Here is an 18,466-nt window from a genome sequence, read left to right on the forward strand (position 1 = left end):
GCCCAGTAAGGAGGCGATGGGCAGTTCTCGGGAACGTGGTCCTGGTAATCGCTGTTCAGATGCCCAGCTGAAAATGCAGCACGTTTGGGTTGTAGTCGCCATGAAGTGCTGCTTTCCTTCTGAGTCTGCAGCATCGCCATGGCCCTCCTGCTTCCCCTTCTCAACTCTGACTAAGGTCCTTCCATGTACTCTGTGCTGATGGCCGTTATGGAGGAGACGAAGACAGGGCGCCCACCCTCATGGGCTCTGGCCTGGTACGCGCAAGTGGGACCCAACAAGGACAGGTGCCCGGTCTGCAAACGCCTGGGGCAGGAGCCTGGCAGCTCCAGGCCATCGGGGCTGAGGGTGGAGGCCTGAGCTCACCGTGGCTTCTTGAAGGGCCCTTGACCTTGCCCAGAGCCTTCCCTCTCTGGGCCCCAGTGTCCTCACTAAATGAATTGGTGATGGAGTCAGGGGGGAAATTGGGGAAGATGGATGTGCGGGTGGGAGACACTGAATTTGACTTCATCCACATTTCATTCGAATGTCAGTGGGGGCATCCAAGTGTTGACAGCAAGAAATAGTGAACTGGAAGGGGGTTAGAGGTCAGGGTGGCTGAAGAGGCAGTTTCAGTGAAGTGAACTGATAACACTGAAAGCCAGCGGCCAGGGGTCAAGGGGGGAAGATGGTGAGGGAGTGTGGGTAACCCCTAGGAGTGTAACTAGGAAGAGGGGGGACTGCAGGAGGGAAGGGGCCCTGGGGTCAAGTGATGCGTTTCCACAACAAGGGAGTCCTGGACACGCTTGAAAGCGAGAGAAGAAAAGTGAGGAGGGTGAGAAATTCCTATTGTTAGAAAGGGATGGGGAAAGGCTGGGCGGAGAGGAGGCCAGGAGCTCAGTGAGGGGGGCCCACATTCCAGAGCCTGAGGCACCCCTTCCTTCCCCCTCGCAGGAGCAGGAGCTGGCTGGTTAGGACAGTTAGGAGGACAGGAAAGGCAGAGCGAGAGCGGGGAAAGCAGAGCGCATTTGCTATGAGGAGCCTCCTTGGGAAGCGCTGACGTGCCTGTGGGATTCACCCTGTGCCAGACCACAGGGCATCTCAAGGTCATTTGATCCAAAATAGCTCCTTGGGAGGCTTCCTAGGGCACTGATGGTGAATTACTGCTTATCAGAATCTCCCAGGAGAGAATGTTACATCATAGATTCCCGGGCTGCACCGCAGGCCTAAATATGCCCGGCGGTGGTCTGGGCCTGTTAAGGTCTCACAGGTGATTCTGAGCCGGTTTGAGACCCAGCCACGAAGTCAAAAAGGCCCAGCACACAACAAGCCTCCTAGGAGGGGAGAGGCTCTTGCTGAAATGTACAGTGTAAATCGGAGAAGGCGGGCCCTCCCTAAGCCCCACGAAAGGTCCCAGTTAAGCTCCTCGGGCTACATTGCAATGGAGGTGGAGGGGGAGTAGAGCTGGAATCTGCCTGGTTTCTCACCAGCCGATTCCTTCCTACCCTGGCCTTAGCAAGGACCGCGTGCGGCGTGCTCAGCCCGAATAAGACTGGGTTCTGGGTTCTGGGTTCTAGGTTCTGACTTTGCCATCGCCATCGTGTTGGAGAGTTAACTTTTGCTCAGTGGTACTAATAAGGATGATAAAGAAAATCCACAGCTAATCCAAGCATCTCAAGGTAAGTAATGGTTTGTCTCCCTGTAATTATCATCAAACGCATTTCTAAACTCCTGGATCCGCTCTCTGAGTTGGGATGCTTTGCTTGGCTGTGTCCTAGCTGAAGTACTTGTTTGGTGCGAGGAAAGATGGTCGTTCCACAAGAGGCAAACAGTGACAAGTGAGGATGTATCATTCTAAAGGATAGTTGTTGAGCATTCAGAATGTGAAACTTAGATCCTTTAGCCCAACACCCTCCCTTGTTCTCTGAATTTTTCATTCTACGTAGTTATGCAAGAATGTGGTCCTAATACGTAACTAGCAAGCATCCTGCATCAATCCTTGAGGTTCTCAAATATCTTCATCAGTAAATATGACTCACAAAATAACAATCAGCCTCAGTGTTAATTACACGCTAACATTTCTCCCTTCCTAAGGTCCTTCCTAAGACTTCCTGCATTGGCCGTAAGGACAGTGAGACAGAGAAAGATGACTGATTAGCAAAGAGACTGAAATGACATTCAGTGTTGCCTTCCCTTTCAAGATGAAAAATGGGCCTAACCGCCTTCGATGCTTAGAGAACTATGGACAGAAAAACCCCTTTGGGTTTTATATCCTCACTAGTGTGCTGGAGGCGCTGCCTGGCATTTCCCAAGCATGTGTAGGTGGTAGAGAAACAGATAAGGAGAGAACAAGGCAAGAGTTGACCTGCTCAGGGAGTGGAGATCCCCGGTGGCTTCGCCCTCCCGCGCAGGCTGCAGACCTGTTTTATGCCCACACTCCGACCTCGCCGTTTAATTTCCTTTCTGCCTTGCTTGTAGCCTGGTAACCATGCCTGCATCCCCACCTGCATCTCATTCGTGGGCTGCCATCTGTGGTGCATTTTAAGCAGGGATTTCTGGGAACAGAAAAGCTACCAGATCCACCGCAGATGATCCCCCAGTGGTAGAATCTCAGGGCCACGGCATTGAGCAGAGACATATTTGGGGCCCTGGGGTCGGTGGGGAAGCTGACGGGAGCCTTCCCAGCTTTTCGGTCTTACCACCCAGGCAGCTGCCTCCTCCAGGCCACTCCCTAAGGTGCTCTGCTCAGGCTCCCTCACCATCCGCCAGTGGCAGGAGGCCAGGCACTGCTTGCCTGGCTTCTTTAGTTTCAATGTCCATCTTGGTTTGCAGTGAGTTACAGGGACAGGGTCTCCAGAAGCTGACAGCGAAGGCCCAGGTAATCAGACCTATCCTGGTCTTCAGGATTTTCCTTCCCTGGGAGGTGTTCTCAGTGTGTGTTTTAAAGATGCCTTCGTTCTAACAATGAAAGGATCAGAATAAGTCTGGTCACGATCAGTACTTTGAAACCTTCTCCCTTTGCACTTACAGAACCCTCAGCACGACCCTGCTGGCCACGCTGGCTGAGGACAGCGACCCAGGCGGACAGAGGACGCTCACTTGTTCCACAGACCGAGCACATGTGTTCATATGACAGGAGAGGAGGCCTCGGCAGGCAGGCTGGCCGCGGGGCCAGGATGAGTGGAGGAAGAGAAGTCTAGGAGGAGGAGGAGGAGGTCTAGGGTGCCCCCCGGGGATGCCCGGGCTGAGCTTTACCCCTGTTTGAAACAAAGGCTATGATCTCAGCCTTTTCCCTGTCCGAGGCCAGGAGGAGGGAAGAGAGGCCAGGACCAGGAGGGTGTTGACAGGAGGCCCTCAGTGGCCGGGGTCTGCAGCGCCACCACTGCCGAGGAGTGGGTTCCAGGTCCGTGCTGCCGGGGGAGGGTGTCTCCCCCACACAGGCAGCGCCAGCGCCCACTTACACCCCAGCCCCACTGCGGCCTTATTTCCAACCTCAGGGGGGCCAAGAGGGGCTGGTGGCTGGAAGCGATGAAGGATGTTTTCAGCAGCTGAGCACACAGGTGTAAACTCGGATCCTGGGGATGGGGCCCTGGTTGTGCTGTCCTTTCCGTCAACCACCTCCTCACTCCAGGGCTGCTCCAACAACGTGGGAAACCACTGAACCCGCTGGTTCTGCGACTGCCCTTTGGACCACTTCTCTGCTCCTGGGGGCAGCGGAGACAGCGGAGTAAGGAGGTGAAGTGACTTTATCTGGTCCTTGGTCCCAACTTGGATAAGAGGAAGGAGATGTCCATCTTCTCCCAAGCCAGGCCCCACCACGTCCTCCTCTCTGCTCTCCCTCGAGTAGCCCCTGGGCCCCTTTCCCTCGGGGCCCAGGCTGTGGCTGCGGGGCTGTGGCTGCGGTGGGGCTGGCGATGTTCTGTGACTTGGGGAAGGAACACCTTCTCCAGCAGAATCCAGATCCTGGAGTCCAGCCCTCAGGGAAAGCTATTGGGTTTCAGTTTCCATGGTTATTAAACGAGGGCGTTTTGTCAAGTGCATGCACCACATAAATGTTAGTTTTTCTATGTTATATTGGCAAGCGGTGCGAGGAAGTATGTGCAAGGACACCTGCCTCAATTCTGCACTAACTTCTCCAGGAGAATTACAACATCAGGACAACAATAATAAAAACCAATCTAATTGTGTGCTTACCATGTGCTAAGGAATTTAATCCTCACAACAACTCTATGAAGTCGGCACAATCATTTCCCATTTTACAGATGAGGAAACAGAGGCAGCAAGCCCAAGTTACCTACCCACAGTTTTGCAGCTAACAGAGGCTTGGGGCAGACTTCACACAAGTTTAGAAAAGCCCATCTGGAGAGACACAGAGAATCCCTGCTGCTGTTTAGGCCAAACTCTCTGCCCCAAGTCACCACATACATCCTACCTCCACACAGCTGCTCAGGGACTGGAAGTCTGCTCTGACCCTAACTCTATAGAGAATGGACAGGGAGAGTTGGGATGCAGAACTTGAGAGAAACATAGGAAGTTGATATGCTTTTGATATATAATCTATTCAAGTTCATAACGAGGTAGGAAACCAATTTTCCCCAAACTAAGAATTGAGGAAAGAGCATTTCTTCGATTCTTATCTCAACCTCTCACTCCTGGGGCCAGAGACAGGTTGCTTTGAATAAAGTAATTTTGAGGTGGTTCTTGGAACTGCAGGGAACCAGAACCCTGAAGTCTGCTCAGGCTGCAAATGGGCCAAACCCATGAGGAAGGGCTTCTGGGAGCAAGGAAGGGCTGCTATTTCCTTCAGTTTCATGTTTCCTTTCTCTCTGCTACCAAACTAGAGGCTGCAAAGCCAGACCCCACCAAATCCCAGAGTGGGGAGCTCCCCCTAGTGGCCCAATGGACCCACTTGCTGATGGCCCCTGGGGTCTTGACAAAAATGAGCCCAGAGTCAGGCATGAGAGAACCATTCAGTGTAGGTGCACGCCCCAAAGAACTGAGAGCAGGGACCATTATTCACAATAGACAAAAAGGTACAAATAACTCAAATGTCCATTGACTGATGAATGGTAAACAAAATGCAGTATAAACATACAAGGGAATATTATTAAGTCTTAAAAACAAATGAAATTCTGACACAAGCTGCAGCATGGATAGAGCTTGAAGACATTTTGCTCAGTGAAATAAACCAGATATAAAAGGACAAATATTGTATGATTCCACTTGCATGAGGAGTAGTCATACTCATAGAAACAGAAAGTAGAATGCTGGTTGCCAGGGGCCGGGGGAAGAGGCAGTGGGCATTTATTGTTTCATGGGTAGAGTTTTGGTGGGGATGATGAAAAGTTCTTGAGCTGAATGGTTTCACAACAATGTGAATGTACTTAACACTATTAAAATATACACTTAAAATGGTTAAAATGGTAAATTTTATGTTATACATATTTTACCATAATAAGAAAAAAAACATAAAAAAGAGAGAACGTGCTCATCAATTTTTGTGGAGAAAAGACACACCTTTTTCCAGGTTCCTAAAGAAATTTCCCAAATCACCTAATTTATGTTGAAATTTCCTGTGCTTATTATCTCAGCCTAGAATGAAATCTAGGGGGAATATTATCTTAAAACCCACTCGGTTTGGAAGAATAAAGTGGGAGGAATTATTGTACTTGGTGTGAAAACTTACTATACAGGGTGGGGCAGAAGTAGGTTTACAGTTGTTTGCATGGAAAATAATACAATCCTATATAATAAAAGCCTAATATGCTAAGTATCCGGTCGACCAATCAAAGCGTAATGTGCTAATGATATGCTAAGGCCACTCAACCGCTCACTATGACGTGCACTGACCACCAGGGTGCCGACAGTTGACCAGTCGCTATGACGTGCACTAACCACCAGGAGGCAGATGCTCCAACTGGTAGGTTAGCTTGCTGCTGGGGTCTGGCCCATCAGGACTGAGTGAGGCGGGCCGGATATGCCCTGGAGCCCTCCCACAGTCCCTCCTCAACTGGCCAACCTCCCGCATCCCTCTTCAGCCCCAAGCATGCACCAGTGGGGACCCTCAGCCTGGCCTGCGCTCTCTCGCAATCTGGGACCTTTCAGGGGATGTTGGAGAGCCGGTTTCTGCCCAATCCCACAGGCCAGGCCAAGGGGCCCCACTGGTGCACGAATTCGTACACTGGGCCCGTAGTGATTAATAAATAATAGAACAAGAATAAACTCTGCATTTTGCATACTTCAACTGTAAACCTAGAGTTAGAGGCCAGGCAGCATGGTCTTGGGGAAAGGACAGACAATCAGTGGCACAGAGTAGAGACCCCAGGAACAGACCAACACAAATGTGCCCAGCTAGTTTTTGCCAGAAGTGCAAAAACAATTCAATGAAGCAAAAATAGTTTGTGTAACAAACGGAGCTGCAGCAATTGGATATCCATAGATTAAAAATATGAACCTCAACCTAATCCTCACATTTGACACAAAAATTCATGTGTTTATTATTAACCGCTAGAGAAATGCAGGTTAAAACTGCAGTGAGATGTTACAACACATCTATTAAAACAGCTAAAAAGATAATAGTGACAACAGCAAATGCTGGCGAGGATGTGGAGAGACGGGATCTCTCATGCGTTGCCAGCGGGGATGGAAGAGGGAACAGCCACTCTGGAAAAGAGTTTGGCAGTTTCTTTATGAACTGAACGTACACTTACCATCCAACCAGCAATCGCTCTCCTGGGCACGGATCCCAGAGAAGTGAAAACTTATGCTCCCACAAACACTTGCGCACACTGTTCATAGTAGCTCTATCTGTAATAGCCCAAAACTGGAAAAACAGGTGAAGATTTAAACAAACTGTGGCAAATCCCTGCCACGGCGTACTACTCAGCAGTTAAAAGGAAGCAACTATTGATACGTGTAACAGCTTGGGTGGCTCTCAAAGGCATTCTGCTGAGAAAACCCATCTCAAAGGTGACGTACTGCATGGTTCCAATTACATCACTGTCTTTAAATGACACAATTATAAAGATGGAGAACAATTAGAGTTGTGAGAAGTTAGAGATGAGACGGGAGGGAGGAGAATGGGAGAACTTTGTGGCAATTGAACAATCTTGTATCTTGATTGACAAGAATACACACGTGATAAAATTGCATAGACACTCCCCCCCCGCACCTCCCCCCCCACTCCCCCCCCCACACACACGCAGAGATGGAGTAAACTGGTGGCTTTGAGGAAGGCCTGTGATTGTACCATGTCAGGTTCCTGCTTTTGATTTGTTATGTAAGACTAGAGGCCGGATGCAGGGCACGGCTTCCCTCCGGCACCAGCACCGGGCTTCCCTTGCAGAGGGAAGCCCCTCCCACCCGCCGCAGCCTGCAGGTTGGTGGCCTGGGCCTCCCTCTTTGGGGCAATCATAGAGCCCCCCCCCGCCCCCCCCCCACACCCCCGCCCCACATTGAGTTCACGCCGGCTGGTGGCCTGGGCCTCCCTCTGTCGGGGGATCATGGGGCGATGGCCAGCCTCCAACCAATCACATCACACCCGCCTTGGCTGGCCTGGCGCCAGTGGGTGTCATAGCGTGGTCCCAGATGGTCGTCTGGATGGTCATCTGGATTTGTATATTACGCTTTTATTATATAGGATGTGACTGTGGGCAGAAACAGGATGCAGAGGACCTTTCTGTATTATTTTTAAAACGTCCTGTCCATCTATAAATCTTTTTTTTTAAAGTCTAGAAAAAACTTCAAGAGACAAGGAAGAAGAGGAAAGTAAACGTTGCGGAGCATTTGCCCTCTACGGGGGTCACCTCATTCCATCGTCTTCGTGGCCTGTGGCATGGGTATTACCCCATTTTGTGGACCAGAGACCAAGGCCCAACATGGCAGAATTGTGTGTCAAATCAAGTCTCTAACCTTAAAGCCTTTAGGAGCAAATGGAATAAAGAGTCACGATTTTGCGTCGCCTGCCGAAGTCACCGTCACCTCAGAAACAGGCCCTGTGCTCTCTGTGTCGGTCACTGTTACCCGAGTGGCCCATCTCCTGAGATTGTCCTGCTCGATGTCATCCATGTGCACCGATCAGCACACACCTCTGCTCTTGCCCTGCTTTAAACACCACTTTTGCTATGTCCCTCTCCTGACAGCCAAGTCCTTGGCGTGGAGCTTGAGGACTCGCGGTCCTGCCCAGTTGCCTCCGTAGGAAGAGTCTGCTGCTCCTCCTGCTGCTCCTCACATGAACCGTCTCCACTGGCCGACGTGGTTTATGGTCCCCGTGCTGCTTGCCTTCAGCCTTCAGCTCCCACGTATCCTTTCAGTGCTCCTTCAGCTCCCACGTATCCTTTCAGTGCTCTCAGCCCATCTAGATTCGTCTGTCTTTACCGACCCGGCTTCACTGCCCACTGACGACCCCAACACCCAGGGCCCCTTGCTCTTCACACCCAAGAACCTAAGGCTCTGCCTGCCAGGCACACAGGAGGCACTAGGCACGGGCTTGTTGAGTAAGTGAATTGTGAACTGATTACACAAGCCCTTATATGGACATTAGACATATATTCCTGTTAGTTTGACCTCTTGAACCAGATGGCAGCTTTCTTAGCTTACATTGTTTCCTGTTCTCAACAGCCCTTAGCCCAGTTTAACTGATTAAAACAGCCACTGATAATGAGCTTTTTCCCATACCCTCATCTGCACCCCTGGCCAGCTATTTGGACAATCCTGTCTCAGACACAGTCACTGCTGGGGCTGCTGGGGGCTTGAGGACCAGCTGTCATCGATGACTTCTTCCTTTTTAATGTTTAAGTTTTTATTGATTTTAGACAGAGGGAGAGAGAGAGAGAGAGAGAGAGAGAGAGAGAGAGAGAGAGAGAGAGAAACATTGATGTGAAAGAAACATTGATTGGTTGCCTCCCGTATGCGCCCCAACTGGATCAAACCCACAGCTCTTGGTGTATGGGTCCATGCTCCAACCAGCTGAGCCACAGGACAGGGCTTTCTGCTTCTCTTCTTTTGTGGGGAAGTTTAAGCTGTGAAAGACCCAGGATGTGTGATCTTTTCACAATAGCCCGTCCACTCACCGCTCTCCTCTTGATGAGTCCTTCAGCAATTATGACCTTCCTTGGGGGTTGACTCGGCCCACGTCTGGAATGAACTTAGACGCTGGCGCTCATAGCTGTGGTCATCCGTCTCTCAGGCTGAGCACATTAGGAGGGAGCGACCAAAAGTGTAACTGAAGAAAAATTAGTGGCTGGGGAAAGGGCTGGGCTGTTGCTGGGAGCAGGCCTGACCCCATCGCCTTTCATAGCATCAGTCAGCGCTGAGGTTTGAGGCGGGGGGAGTAGAGGGGGGAACGGTGTCTGAAACTCAGATGACTGGAAAGGAGCTTGCGTCAAAGGCAGTGAGTAGGAGCAGCCGCTCTCCGGGTGCTTCTCAAAGGACTCTGGGAACCCTCGTGAGAGGGGCATCTTCTCAAGGGGTGCCCTTCAGAGGGAAGTGTTGGCTGCCCTTCAGCCCTGGCGCCCGGAGTCAGACTGGGCTCTGACCTCGCTCCACAGAAAACCATGTGGAGACCATGTGAAAGGCTCTAGGGACGGAGTCAGCCGCCTGCCAATGCCAAGGCCTCTGGTGCCCTCCTGCTCCCTGGTCAGGCAGCAGCAGACCCCGGACCACAACTTCGAAAGGAAAGCGGCCTTGCAGAGTCAGGGGAGGGGGTGCAAGGAAGTGGGGGCCGAGCCTCCTTAGCTGGGTCAGATCCAGGGTGTCAGAAGGAATAGGTGAATCATCGCGGCAAAGGTGTTGCCGACAGGTACATTTCCCTCCTCTTCACCGCAGTGTAGACACATACACTGGGTTCAGCTCTACTGTTGACAACACCCCATTCCTGTACCCATGTGGCCGCTTGCTAGCACGACCAGTGCAGAGCAAGCTGGTGAAGTCCCAGGGATTCAGGCCACTGTCCCAAATTGTGACAAGAGAAAAACTATGGTATCTCCAAGTTTTTCTCTAGGCAAACTGTACCACTGGGGCTGAATCCAGCACATTGCATATTTTTGTATGGCTTCTACATTTTTTTAAAAATATATTTTATTGATTTTTTTACAGAGAGGAAGGGAGAGGGATAGAAAGAAACATCGATGAGAGAGAAACATCGACCAGCTGCCTCCTGCACACCCCCTACTGGGGATGTACCCACAACCAAGGTACATGCCCTTGACCAAAATGGAATCTGGGACCCTTGAGTCCGAAGGCCAATTCCCTATCTACTGAGCCAAACCGGTTAGGGCAGCTTCTACATTTTTAAGTGGTTGTAAAAATAAATAAATAAATGAATAAATAAATGAATAAATAAATAAATAAATAAAAAGAATACTTCGCTACATGTGAAAATTTTATGAAATTCAAGTTTCAGGTCTACAAATAAGGTTTAAAAATATATTTTTTTTATTGCTTTCAGAGAGGAAGGGAGATGGAGAGAGAGATGGAAACATCAATGATGAGAGAGAATCATTGATTGGTTGCCTCCTGCATGTCCCACACTGGGGATCGAGCCCACAACCCGGGCATGTGCTCTGACCAGAAATCGAACCCATGACCTCCTGGTTCATAGGTCAACACTCAACCACCGAGCCACACCAGCTGGGCTACAAATAAAGTTTTATTGGCACACACATTTGTTTAGATACTGCCTAGGGCTGCTTTAGTTAGCACAGCTGAGCAGTTGCATGAGACTCTATGGGCTGCAAAGCCAAGATTGACCCTGGCTACAAAATTTGCAGTACAAAATGAAAATGTGGGAGGTTCTTGTTTTAAAAATTATTAAGAATGCCACACTGGCCCTAGCAGGTTTGGCTCAGTGGATAGAGCATTGGCCTGTGAACTGAAGGGTCCCGTGTTTGATTTCAGTCAAGGGCACATGCCTGGGCTGTGGGCTTGATCCCCAGTAGGAGGCATGCAGGAGGCAGCCAATCAATGATTCTTTCTCATCATTGATGTTTCTATTTCTCTCTTCCTCTCCCTTCCTCTCTGAAATCAATAAAAATATATATATATAAAAAAAGAATGCCACACTGGCAATAGTAGAGCATTAAACTAAGTGTGGTGGCCCCTCTAAACCCAGGGTCCTGACTAAAGTACTTAATATCTGGCTCTTTACAGAAAAAGTTTGCCCACATCTACTCTGGAGGTTCAAACACCAACATTAAAACAAAACAAAATAATGTTAACCTCCAGCAAAACATTTAGAGAAACTTACTAAAGTGTTTCTGGACACACTTTAAAAATAAATTATTAAGCACTAGGACCCAATATGGGTCCACTCAAGGTAGACTCATTTTCTCTTGATTGGATTGTCAGCTGGGACGGGAGGGGCAAAGGGCAGGGAGGCAGCCGCTGTGGGCACCACCAGTCCTTCCGCTCAGCAGCCATCCAGTGTTCATGCCAGGCACCAGGGGGTACCTGCACAGTGTCTCATGCATGGAGCCAAAATTTAAAACTGAAAATAGTTTTGTCTTTTTATTTTTAAGATACCATGATAGCTCATTTGAAAGTTTATTCCCTGTGCTTCAGAGTTGGGTTCAAAAGTCATTTTTGAAAGTTATTTGAGCTTTTTCTCAAGCCATTGCAGAGGCTGTGCGTGAAGTTGAACAATATTAGCCTTTTTGTCAGACACAGTCATTGAATTTGGTACAAAGGGGATTTGGTACAGCAGGGAAAGGCCAGGGCTCCCCATGGGGACTGGGTGCTCCTCACCTGCTGGAAACCAAGATCAACAGTAATTAATATAAATGCAGAAGAGTCCCTCAGAAGGCTGACCTGGATTCCTTTGATATTCACAGGGTGAATATTTGCATTTTATTACCTTCTGCTGACTCAATGGCCTAAAGCAGTGGTTCTCAACCTTCTGGCCCTTTAAATACAGTTCTTCATGTTGTGACCCCAACCATAAAATTATTTTCATTGATACTTCATAACTGTAATGTTGCTACTGTTATGAATCGTAATGTAAATATCTGATACGCAGGGTGGTCTTAGGCGACCCCTGGGAAAGGGTTGTTTGACCGCCAAAGGGGTCGCGACCCACAGGTTGAGAACCGCTGGCCTAACTCTCCCAAAACCTGATAATCTTACTGTTTACTAAACATGACCATTGATATGTCTGTTTGCATTCCTAAAAGGCAATTGTGTATTCTAGTAAATAAAAGCAGACGGAACGGAGACTTGGTGGGAACTTGACTACTACAGTTAAGTTTTTCCCTGGCTTCCCCCCCTAATTTCATAATTAATATTTCTTGTCTTGTGTGTCAATTTGCGCATCAGCTCTTCCTCCAAGCCTTTGAACCTGAAAGCCACGCTTACCGTGGCCTTTCACACCCTCAGCCCCCGGAGCTGTGGCACCTTTAGGATCCGAGTGAGCGTTAGTCTGGAAGCTGCAGCACGGTTCTGTGCCATCCCCACTAGCTGACAACAGTGTATTAATAAAGTCAGATGAGCTAAGCTTCCTTCGGAGGCCCCGCTGGGGTATCCATTTCTAGGTGGATAAATAGTATTGATCTTTGCTGTGTCTGAAATCAGGCTGATTCTTTTTGAGGTAGAAATGGATGGGGGATGGGATCGAGGCCCTGCCGTGTCATGCCTCTAGTTGTCTAACTCTTGGGTTAACCTCAGGGAAGACGGGGACCCTGCCAGGGCTACGGCAGGACAGAATGGGCTGGAGGGCGACCCTCGCTGGTATCTGGCTTAGCTGGCCCAGGTTGCCCAGCTCCGAGGTCCCCTGGTCCATCTGGAGGGCGCCCTGGGCTGGAGAGCAGGGACCTGGGCTGCCACCACGTGGCCGTCGCCCTTGGCCACTTTGCTTAGATTTCCAGACCTCATTCCGTTTAAAATGAAGACACAGGGGGATTTTTGTTTTTGTTTTTTTTAATTCTTTCCCGTTCTAATCATCTATGAATCTATAAAGAAAAGTTTCAAACATAAAAATTTGCTCAAAAAATAGAACTGGCTGCCTTAGAGCGTAAGAGGGGTGTGTGCCCAGGGGAAGTCAGGGCGACCCACTGCTCTCTCAGGATGCCCTCAGCGGAAAGCAGCCTTTCTTACTTCTAAATAAAGTGAATTTCTCAGGAGGTTTCTGCTCTAAATCAAGCAAATTAACAAAAGTTAGTTTGCTCAACCTCCCTGTGCCCTGTTCAGTCTGGAAAATGGAAGATGCACGCAGGTGTAATTTTAGAGCAGAGGAGGGCCCTGTGTGGGGGCCCAGCCTGAGCGAAGGAGGCGGGAGGCCCAGGAGCAGCCAGAAGCCAGTGGCCAGGCCGCTGCGCCAGGCCAAGGTGCTCAGACTGTATCTTGGCCAAATGGAGCCTTTGGAAGATTCTAGACTAGGGAGGGACAATCACCAAAACAGTGCCCAAGGCTGAAAGGACTTGGCGTGAAAGTAGCCTTTAAATTAAAAGACAATTTTATTGTGGTAAAAATGCACAACGTGATATTTATGATTTTAGCTGTTTGTACGTGTACCATGTGGCGGCACCGGATGCAGTCAGTGCTGTGTAACCCCCAGTCTGTACCCAAGCTTCTTCATCCCAACAAAACTCGATCCTGCTTTCTGTCTGCATTTGTTATTTTTAATTTAATTTTTTAATGTGATAAAACTTACATAAAAGTTACCGTTTTTAAGTGTATGGTTCAGTGGCATTAAGTACATTCACACAGCTGTGCAACGGCCACCACCATCCATCTCCAGAACTTTTCCGTCATCCGAAGCTGAAACTCTGTCCCCATTAAACACCGCTCCCCATTCCTGCCCCCAGCTCCTCACCATTCTACTTTCTGTTTGTATGAATTTGCCTGCTCTCGGCACCTCTGTAAGAGGAATCACACAATAGTTATTAGTGTCTGGCTTAATCACTTAGTACGGGGGGGGGGGAGCAATCTTTTTGTGAGTGTGTGCCAAAACCAGCAAAATCTCTGACTCAAAATTCTTCTGCGTGCCAACCCTAATTTGTTGAGAACATGTTACGCTTACTTGATATCTCTTAAGGTGTACGTATGTGAAGAACGTTGAAGAAATAATAAAATTCATTCGAGCGACAAAAATACAGTATATGATGATGAAAAATACATTTATTTTTTAATGTATACATGTACACTGATAGTCTGACAGAAAACTTTATGACTCCATTTGATATTATCAGTGAGACTTTTGCTGCTGCATCACTGATGACAGAGATTTTACATCAGGTTTGTATTTCGTGACCTTCAGAGATATGCACGAGCTACTACTTTCATCCGTCAGGCTACTCCTATTATGAGACTTAACAAAATTCATCACTGAGAACAAAGATTCACAAGCGTATGTGGATGAAACCAAAACACTGGTCGGATCTAGGAAGGCAGGAGAGTTAAGGCAGAGGCATAGAAATTGCTCTTCCCCTCTCTCGTCAACCCATGTCCATGGTCTTTAAGATAACTTGTTATGTAAAATTATTTATTTATCTAAGATGCACCTACACTGAATTTATCTGAAAAATAAAAAAGTCGATATTAAGAAAAAAATTGTAAATGGAAGAGTATAAGAGAGGGTTTCGCGTGCCAGCAAAAGTTACAGGTGTGCCATGTTTGGCACACGTGCCAGGGGTTGCCCACCTCTGACTTAGTATGATGTCTTCAAGTTCCCTCCATGTTGCCGCATTGGTCAGACTTTCCTTTTTAAGGCTGAATAATATTCTATCATATGTACATTTTGTTTTATCCGTTCATCTATCAGCAGACACAGGTGGCTTCCCTGGCTACTATGAACAATGCTGCTAGTAGCACGGTGTACGAATGTCTCCTTGAGCCCCTGCCTTCAGTTCCTGGGGTACATACACAAAGGAGGAACTGCCAGATCATGTGGGAGTTCCATGCATAGTTTTTTGCGGAACCACCATACCATGTAGGGGTAGCCTTTGATAGAGAAGCTGCAGGCAGAGAAGACGAGGAAGACGGGGAAGGAGGAAGGGAGGAGCAGGCTGGGAGCAGGCGGGCCTGGGGTCTCTGAGGCCAGTGGTGTGACTCCAGGTCAGTGGCATCCCCCTCAGAGTCTCCGCCTCCTTCCCGTTCATTTATGGAGAACATTTTATTGGACACCTAGAATGCACCAGCCGCTCTTCTAAGCACAGGGATACACTGATGATAAAACAGATGTGGGCCATGTCCTCTTTCAACATCTGTATAAAACGTGGACAGTGCTCCCCAGTAACATACGTAAAGGGCTAGCTCAGTGCCTGGCTCATCAGAAGCACTTCATAAAGAGTTCTTTCCTTCCCTTTACCTTGGCAGCTGGGTGATCAGGGATTCTGTATGTTCTCATGTAAATAACCTTCTGTTGAGGTGTTCATAGAAACAACTCCCTTCTAATTCTCATTTTTAAAACTCAAAGAGGGCCACTGTGGAAAAATAACAACAAATCCAGGGCTGCCTTGTGCAAACTGGGTGCAGTCAGTGAGGAAAGAGCCGCCCAGCTGGTGGGGGTGGGAGGTGGGCGGTGGGAGGTGGCACAGTGAGGCTGGCCGCCTGGGTTTGCCCTGGGAGCCAAAGCTACCCACAGTCAGCAGTGACTGATGCAAACCTGGAGACCAACACAGGTCAGCAAACAGCAAAAGGCATCCCACGAAGAGCTGGTGAGAGACACAGAACATAAATACGGTTGTTTGGGTCAGGACACTTCCCCGCTGACCTGGCTCGGGGATTTTGTCCTGGAGATGCAGGCCAATTGCTCCCCACCCCGCTGGGACAGGCCTGACTCCCAGTGGCTCTGTGGCCCCTGCGCAGCGGCTCCTGCGGCCCGCGCGGCCGGCCCCTGGGGGTCCTCGTCTGGTTGCTACATTTGGAGAAGAGAAGAAAACACTTTCTGCGGTGGGATCTTTTTAAGCAAAAGGAGAGGATGGGGGAGGAAGGAAATGAGGCCGCTGCTGGGAAAGGCTGGACAGGTGCGGGCTGGAGGAGCCGTCCCCTGGGACGGCGGGGGCAGGCCCAGGCGTCCTTTAGTCCTGGGGCATCTCCCTGCTGTCCGGGCAAGGGGAGCAGTCACTGCGGCCTGCGAGTCACCCCCAGGCCCTCGCTGCACCGTGAGGTCATGGCACACGGCCCCTCTCTTCCTTGGGAGGGAGACATCAAAGAAACTCCAGGAGGAAGTCCTTGCATTGAATAGAAGCCCTGGTTTGCAGACACATATCCCATCAAGACCATTTAATCGCTGTTTACGGAGACTCCTACAAACACCCATGCCAAGGGGATCAGATGAAGTCCCGCCAGACCCACTCCCATGTCTCAGAGCTTTGAGGGTCTCAGTGATTCTGGGCAAAGGCCCTCCTACTCCGGGCGAGTGCACTGAGGAGATGGGTAGGATTCTGTAGTCAGTCCCAAGTTGTGCTGATGGTTTTTGACCCCTTATAATAAAGGCAATACTTTTGCTAAGACAGGAAAGATCCGTGGGTCTCCTGAAGCTGTTCTGTCTAACTAGCCAGAAAGTCCTGTGCCCACTCACTGAGCCTCCCCTCCCCGTCCTGGCACCAGCGCTGTCTTTAGCTCCTCAGCGGCTCCCTCGGGTCCAGGAGCCCAGAGGGGCCCGTTCAGGGATGGGGAGCTATGTCAGGTGAGGAGTGGAATGGCTTCTGCCCCAGGTGCTGCTGGGCCCTGCAGAGATGGCTCCTGCCAGAGTGGGGAGACAAAGCATGTGCAAGTCCAGTGACAAAAATCACAAGGGATTTTGATGATGCAAAATGTCCTCAGGAGTGGAAACAGATCCAGGACAGGAGCTGGGCCAGGAGTGCACCAAGCGCCTGAGCTCTGCAGGTCACGGGGAGGATGGCGTGGAGCTGAGTGGGAGGTGAGAGTGGTCCCCTGCCCTCTGACCCTGCCTGAATGACATTGCTCAACACGGATTCATGACTTTGCTCTGATTCCTCATGTGGAGTTAGAACTCCTTGCAAGCAGGGATCTTATTCCTATTTCTGTGTCTTGTGAGATGCTGAGTGTAGTGCCTGCCCCCAGGAAAGAAGCAACTAGTGTTTGGAGGTGAGGTCGCACTCAGGTTGGTTGGAGAGGAGCCCGGCGGGTGAGTGATTGACGCTTCCCTCTCTGTCCCTCACATCTTACTCAGCGGGTGATTCTGGCCAGTTCGGGGACTTGCCAGAGGAGACGCTGCCCTGCTTGCATAAGTCCTCCAGGCATAAAGAAGGTCTGCTTGTTAAGGAAACAGTCTGAGGAAAGGTAGAAAACAGAATCAGTAGTTCAGAGGCCTTACCTGGGCTCCTGCTCCATCCTCCTGGGCCCCCCCCCTGGGGGCTGAGTCAGGCTCGGCCTCCCCACCCGTGGTCTTCCACCACTTGATTCCTTCTGGATTAGCTCAGTGGAGCTTTATCCCAAAGACTGTCCAAGTTGGCAAGAGTTGCACATCGGGCTGTTTGGCTTTTAATAAAGTTTAAGATTTAAATCTTGTGCTCTTAACACCTTCTTTGCAAGCCTCAGAGGGGAACAAAAATGTTGAAGTTGTTTACTCATTTCCTTCATAACATGGAGACCCCTCACACTTGGCCAAAACCTCTGTGTGTGTGTATTAACATAGAGCAAGGATGAATGTACACACACACACACACACACACACACACACACACACACACACGGAAACACTGGCTGCGTTTCAGTCCCTGGCAAGTTCCCCAAACATCAAAAGAGCCCTTTTGCATGAAGGTTTTCCTCTGAAGAACAAATACCTGCATTAGATTCTGAGTGTCACTCCCTCCCCAAGGCCGATGAGGTGGGGAAGGAGCCTTACCAGAATTCTCGAGAGCCCGGGAAGGAAATAGAAGTGCAGAGGGGCCTAGAGCAGGTCCTGGTAGACCCTCAGACAGCTGAGGCTCCAAGGTCAGACTCTGGCTGCTGCCCTCTCGGTAGTTTGCACAGGAGAGGCAGCTGGAGGGCCCTGCTGTCTGGCGCCCTGGCGAGGAAACAAGGAAATTGGAGCAGGCTCGCTGTGCCCTGCCCTGCCCTCAGGGGCGGCTCGGTTCACAACGGATGTCCGTGCTAACATCTCAGGGGCCGACACGTGTCCAGTAACATGGGCTAACGCGGGGCCAGCTGTGGAGAAGCGTCTCCTGGAATACGAAGCTCGTGGGAAGCCAGCCAGTGAGCAAACCAGCGTGGACCACTGGGTAAGCCGCACCATGGGCTGAGTGTGCGCCGCTGGGATGTGGAGGACCCAGAGGAGGAACAGACACGTTCCCTGCCCTCAGGGGCCTTGCAGCGGGACGGGAAGAGCAGGCCAGGGCTTGGGTGGCAGGAAACGGAGGTCAGTGTCCTCTCACTTGGCTGAAGGGGACACCTCAGGCGCCTTTGCATGCATTAGTCCGCACAGGAGGCTCAGAGGCATTGGAACGCGCTTTGTTTGTGGCTGCGGCCCGCACTCCACAATGACGTTCTGGCGGAGCCATCCGCGCTGGGCTCCAGCTCCCTGGGCCTGCTT

General features: G+C 50.1%; 1 long non-coding RNA gene across 1 annotated transcript; it reads left to right on the forward strand.

The window, feature by feature from the left end:
- Positions 1-236: 236 nt before the first annotated feature.
- Positions 237-3,037, forward strand: LOC308513533. The gene is made up of 3 exons (XR_013995553.1): positions 237-254; positions 1,554-1,655; positions 3,007-3,037. It is a non-coding gene; the product is annotated as an uncharacterized lncRNA (long non-coding RNA).
- The last annotated feature ends 15,429 nt before the right edge of the window (positions 3,038-18,466 follow it).

Source organism: Myotis nattereri (genome assembly GCF_964212035.1).
Source record: "Myotis nattereri genome assembly, chromosome: 2".
Lineage (NCBI taxonomy): Eukaryota > Metazoa > Chordata > Mammalia > Chiroptera > Vespertilionidae > Myotis > Myotis nattereri.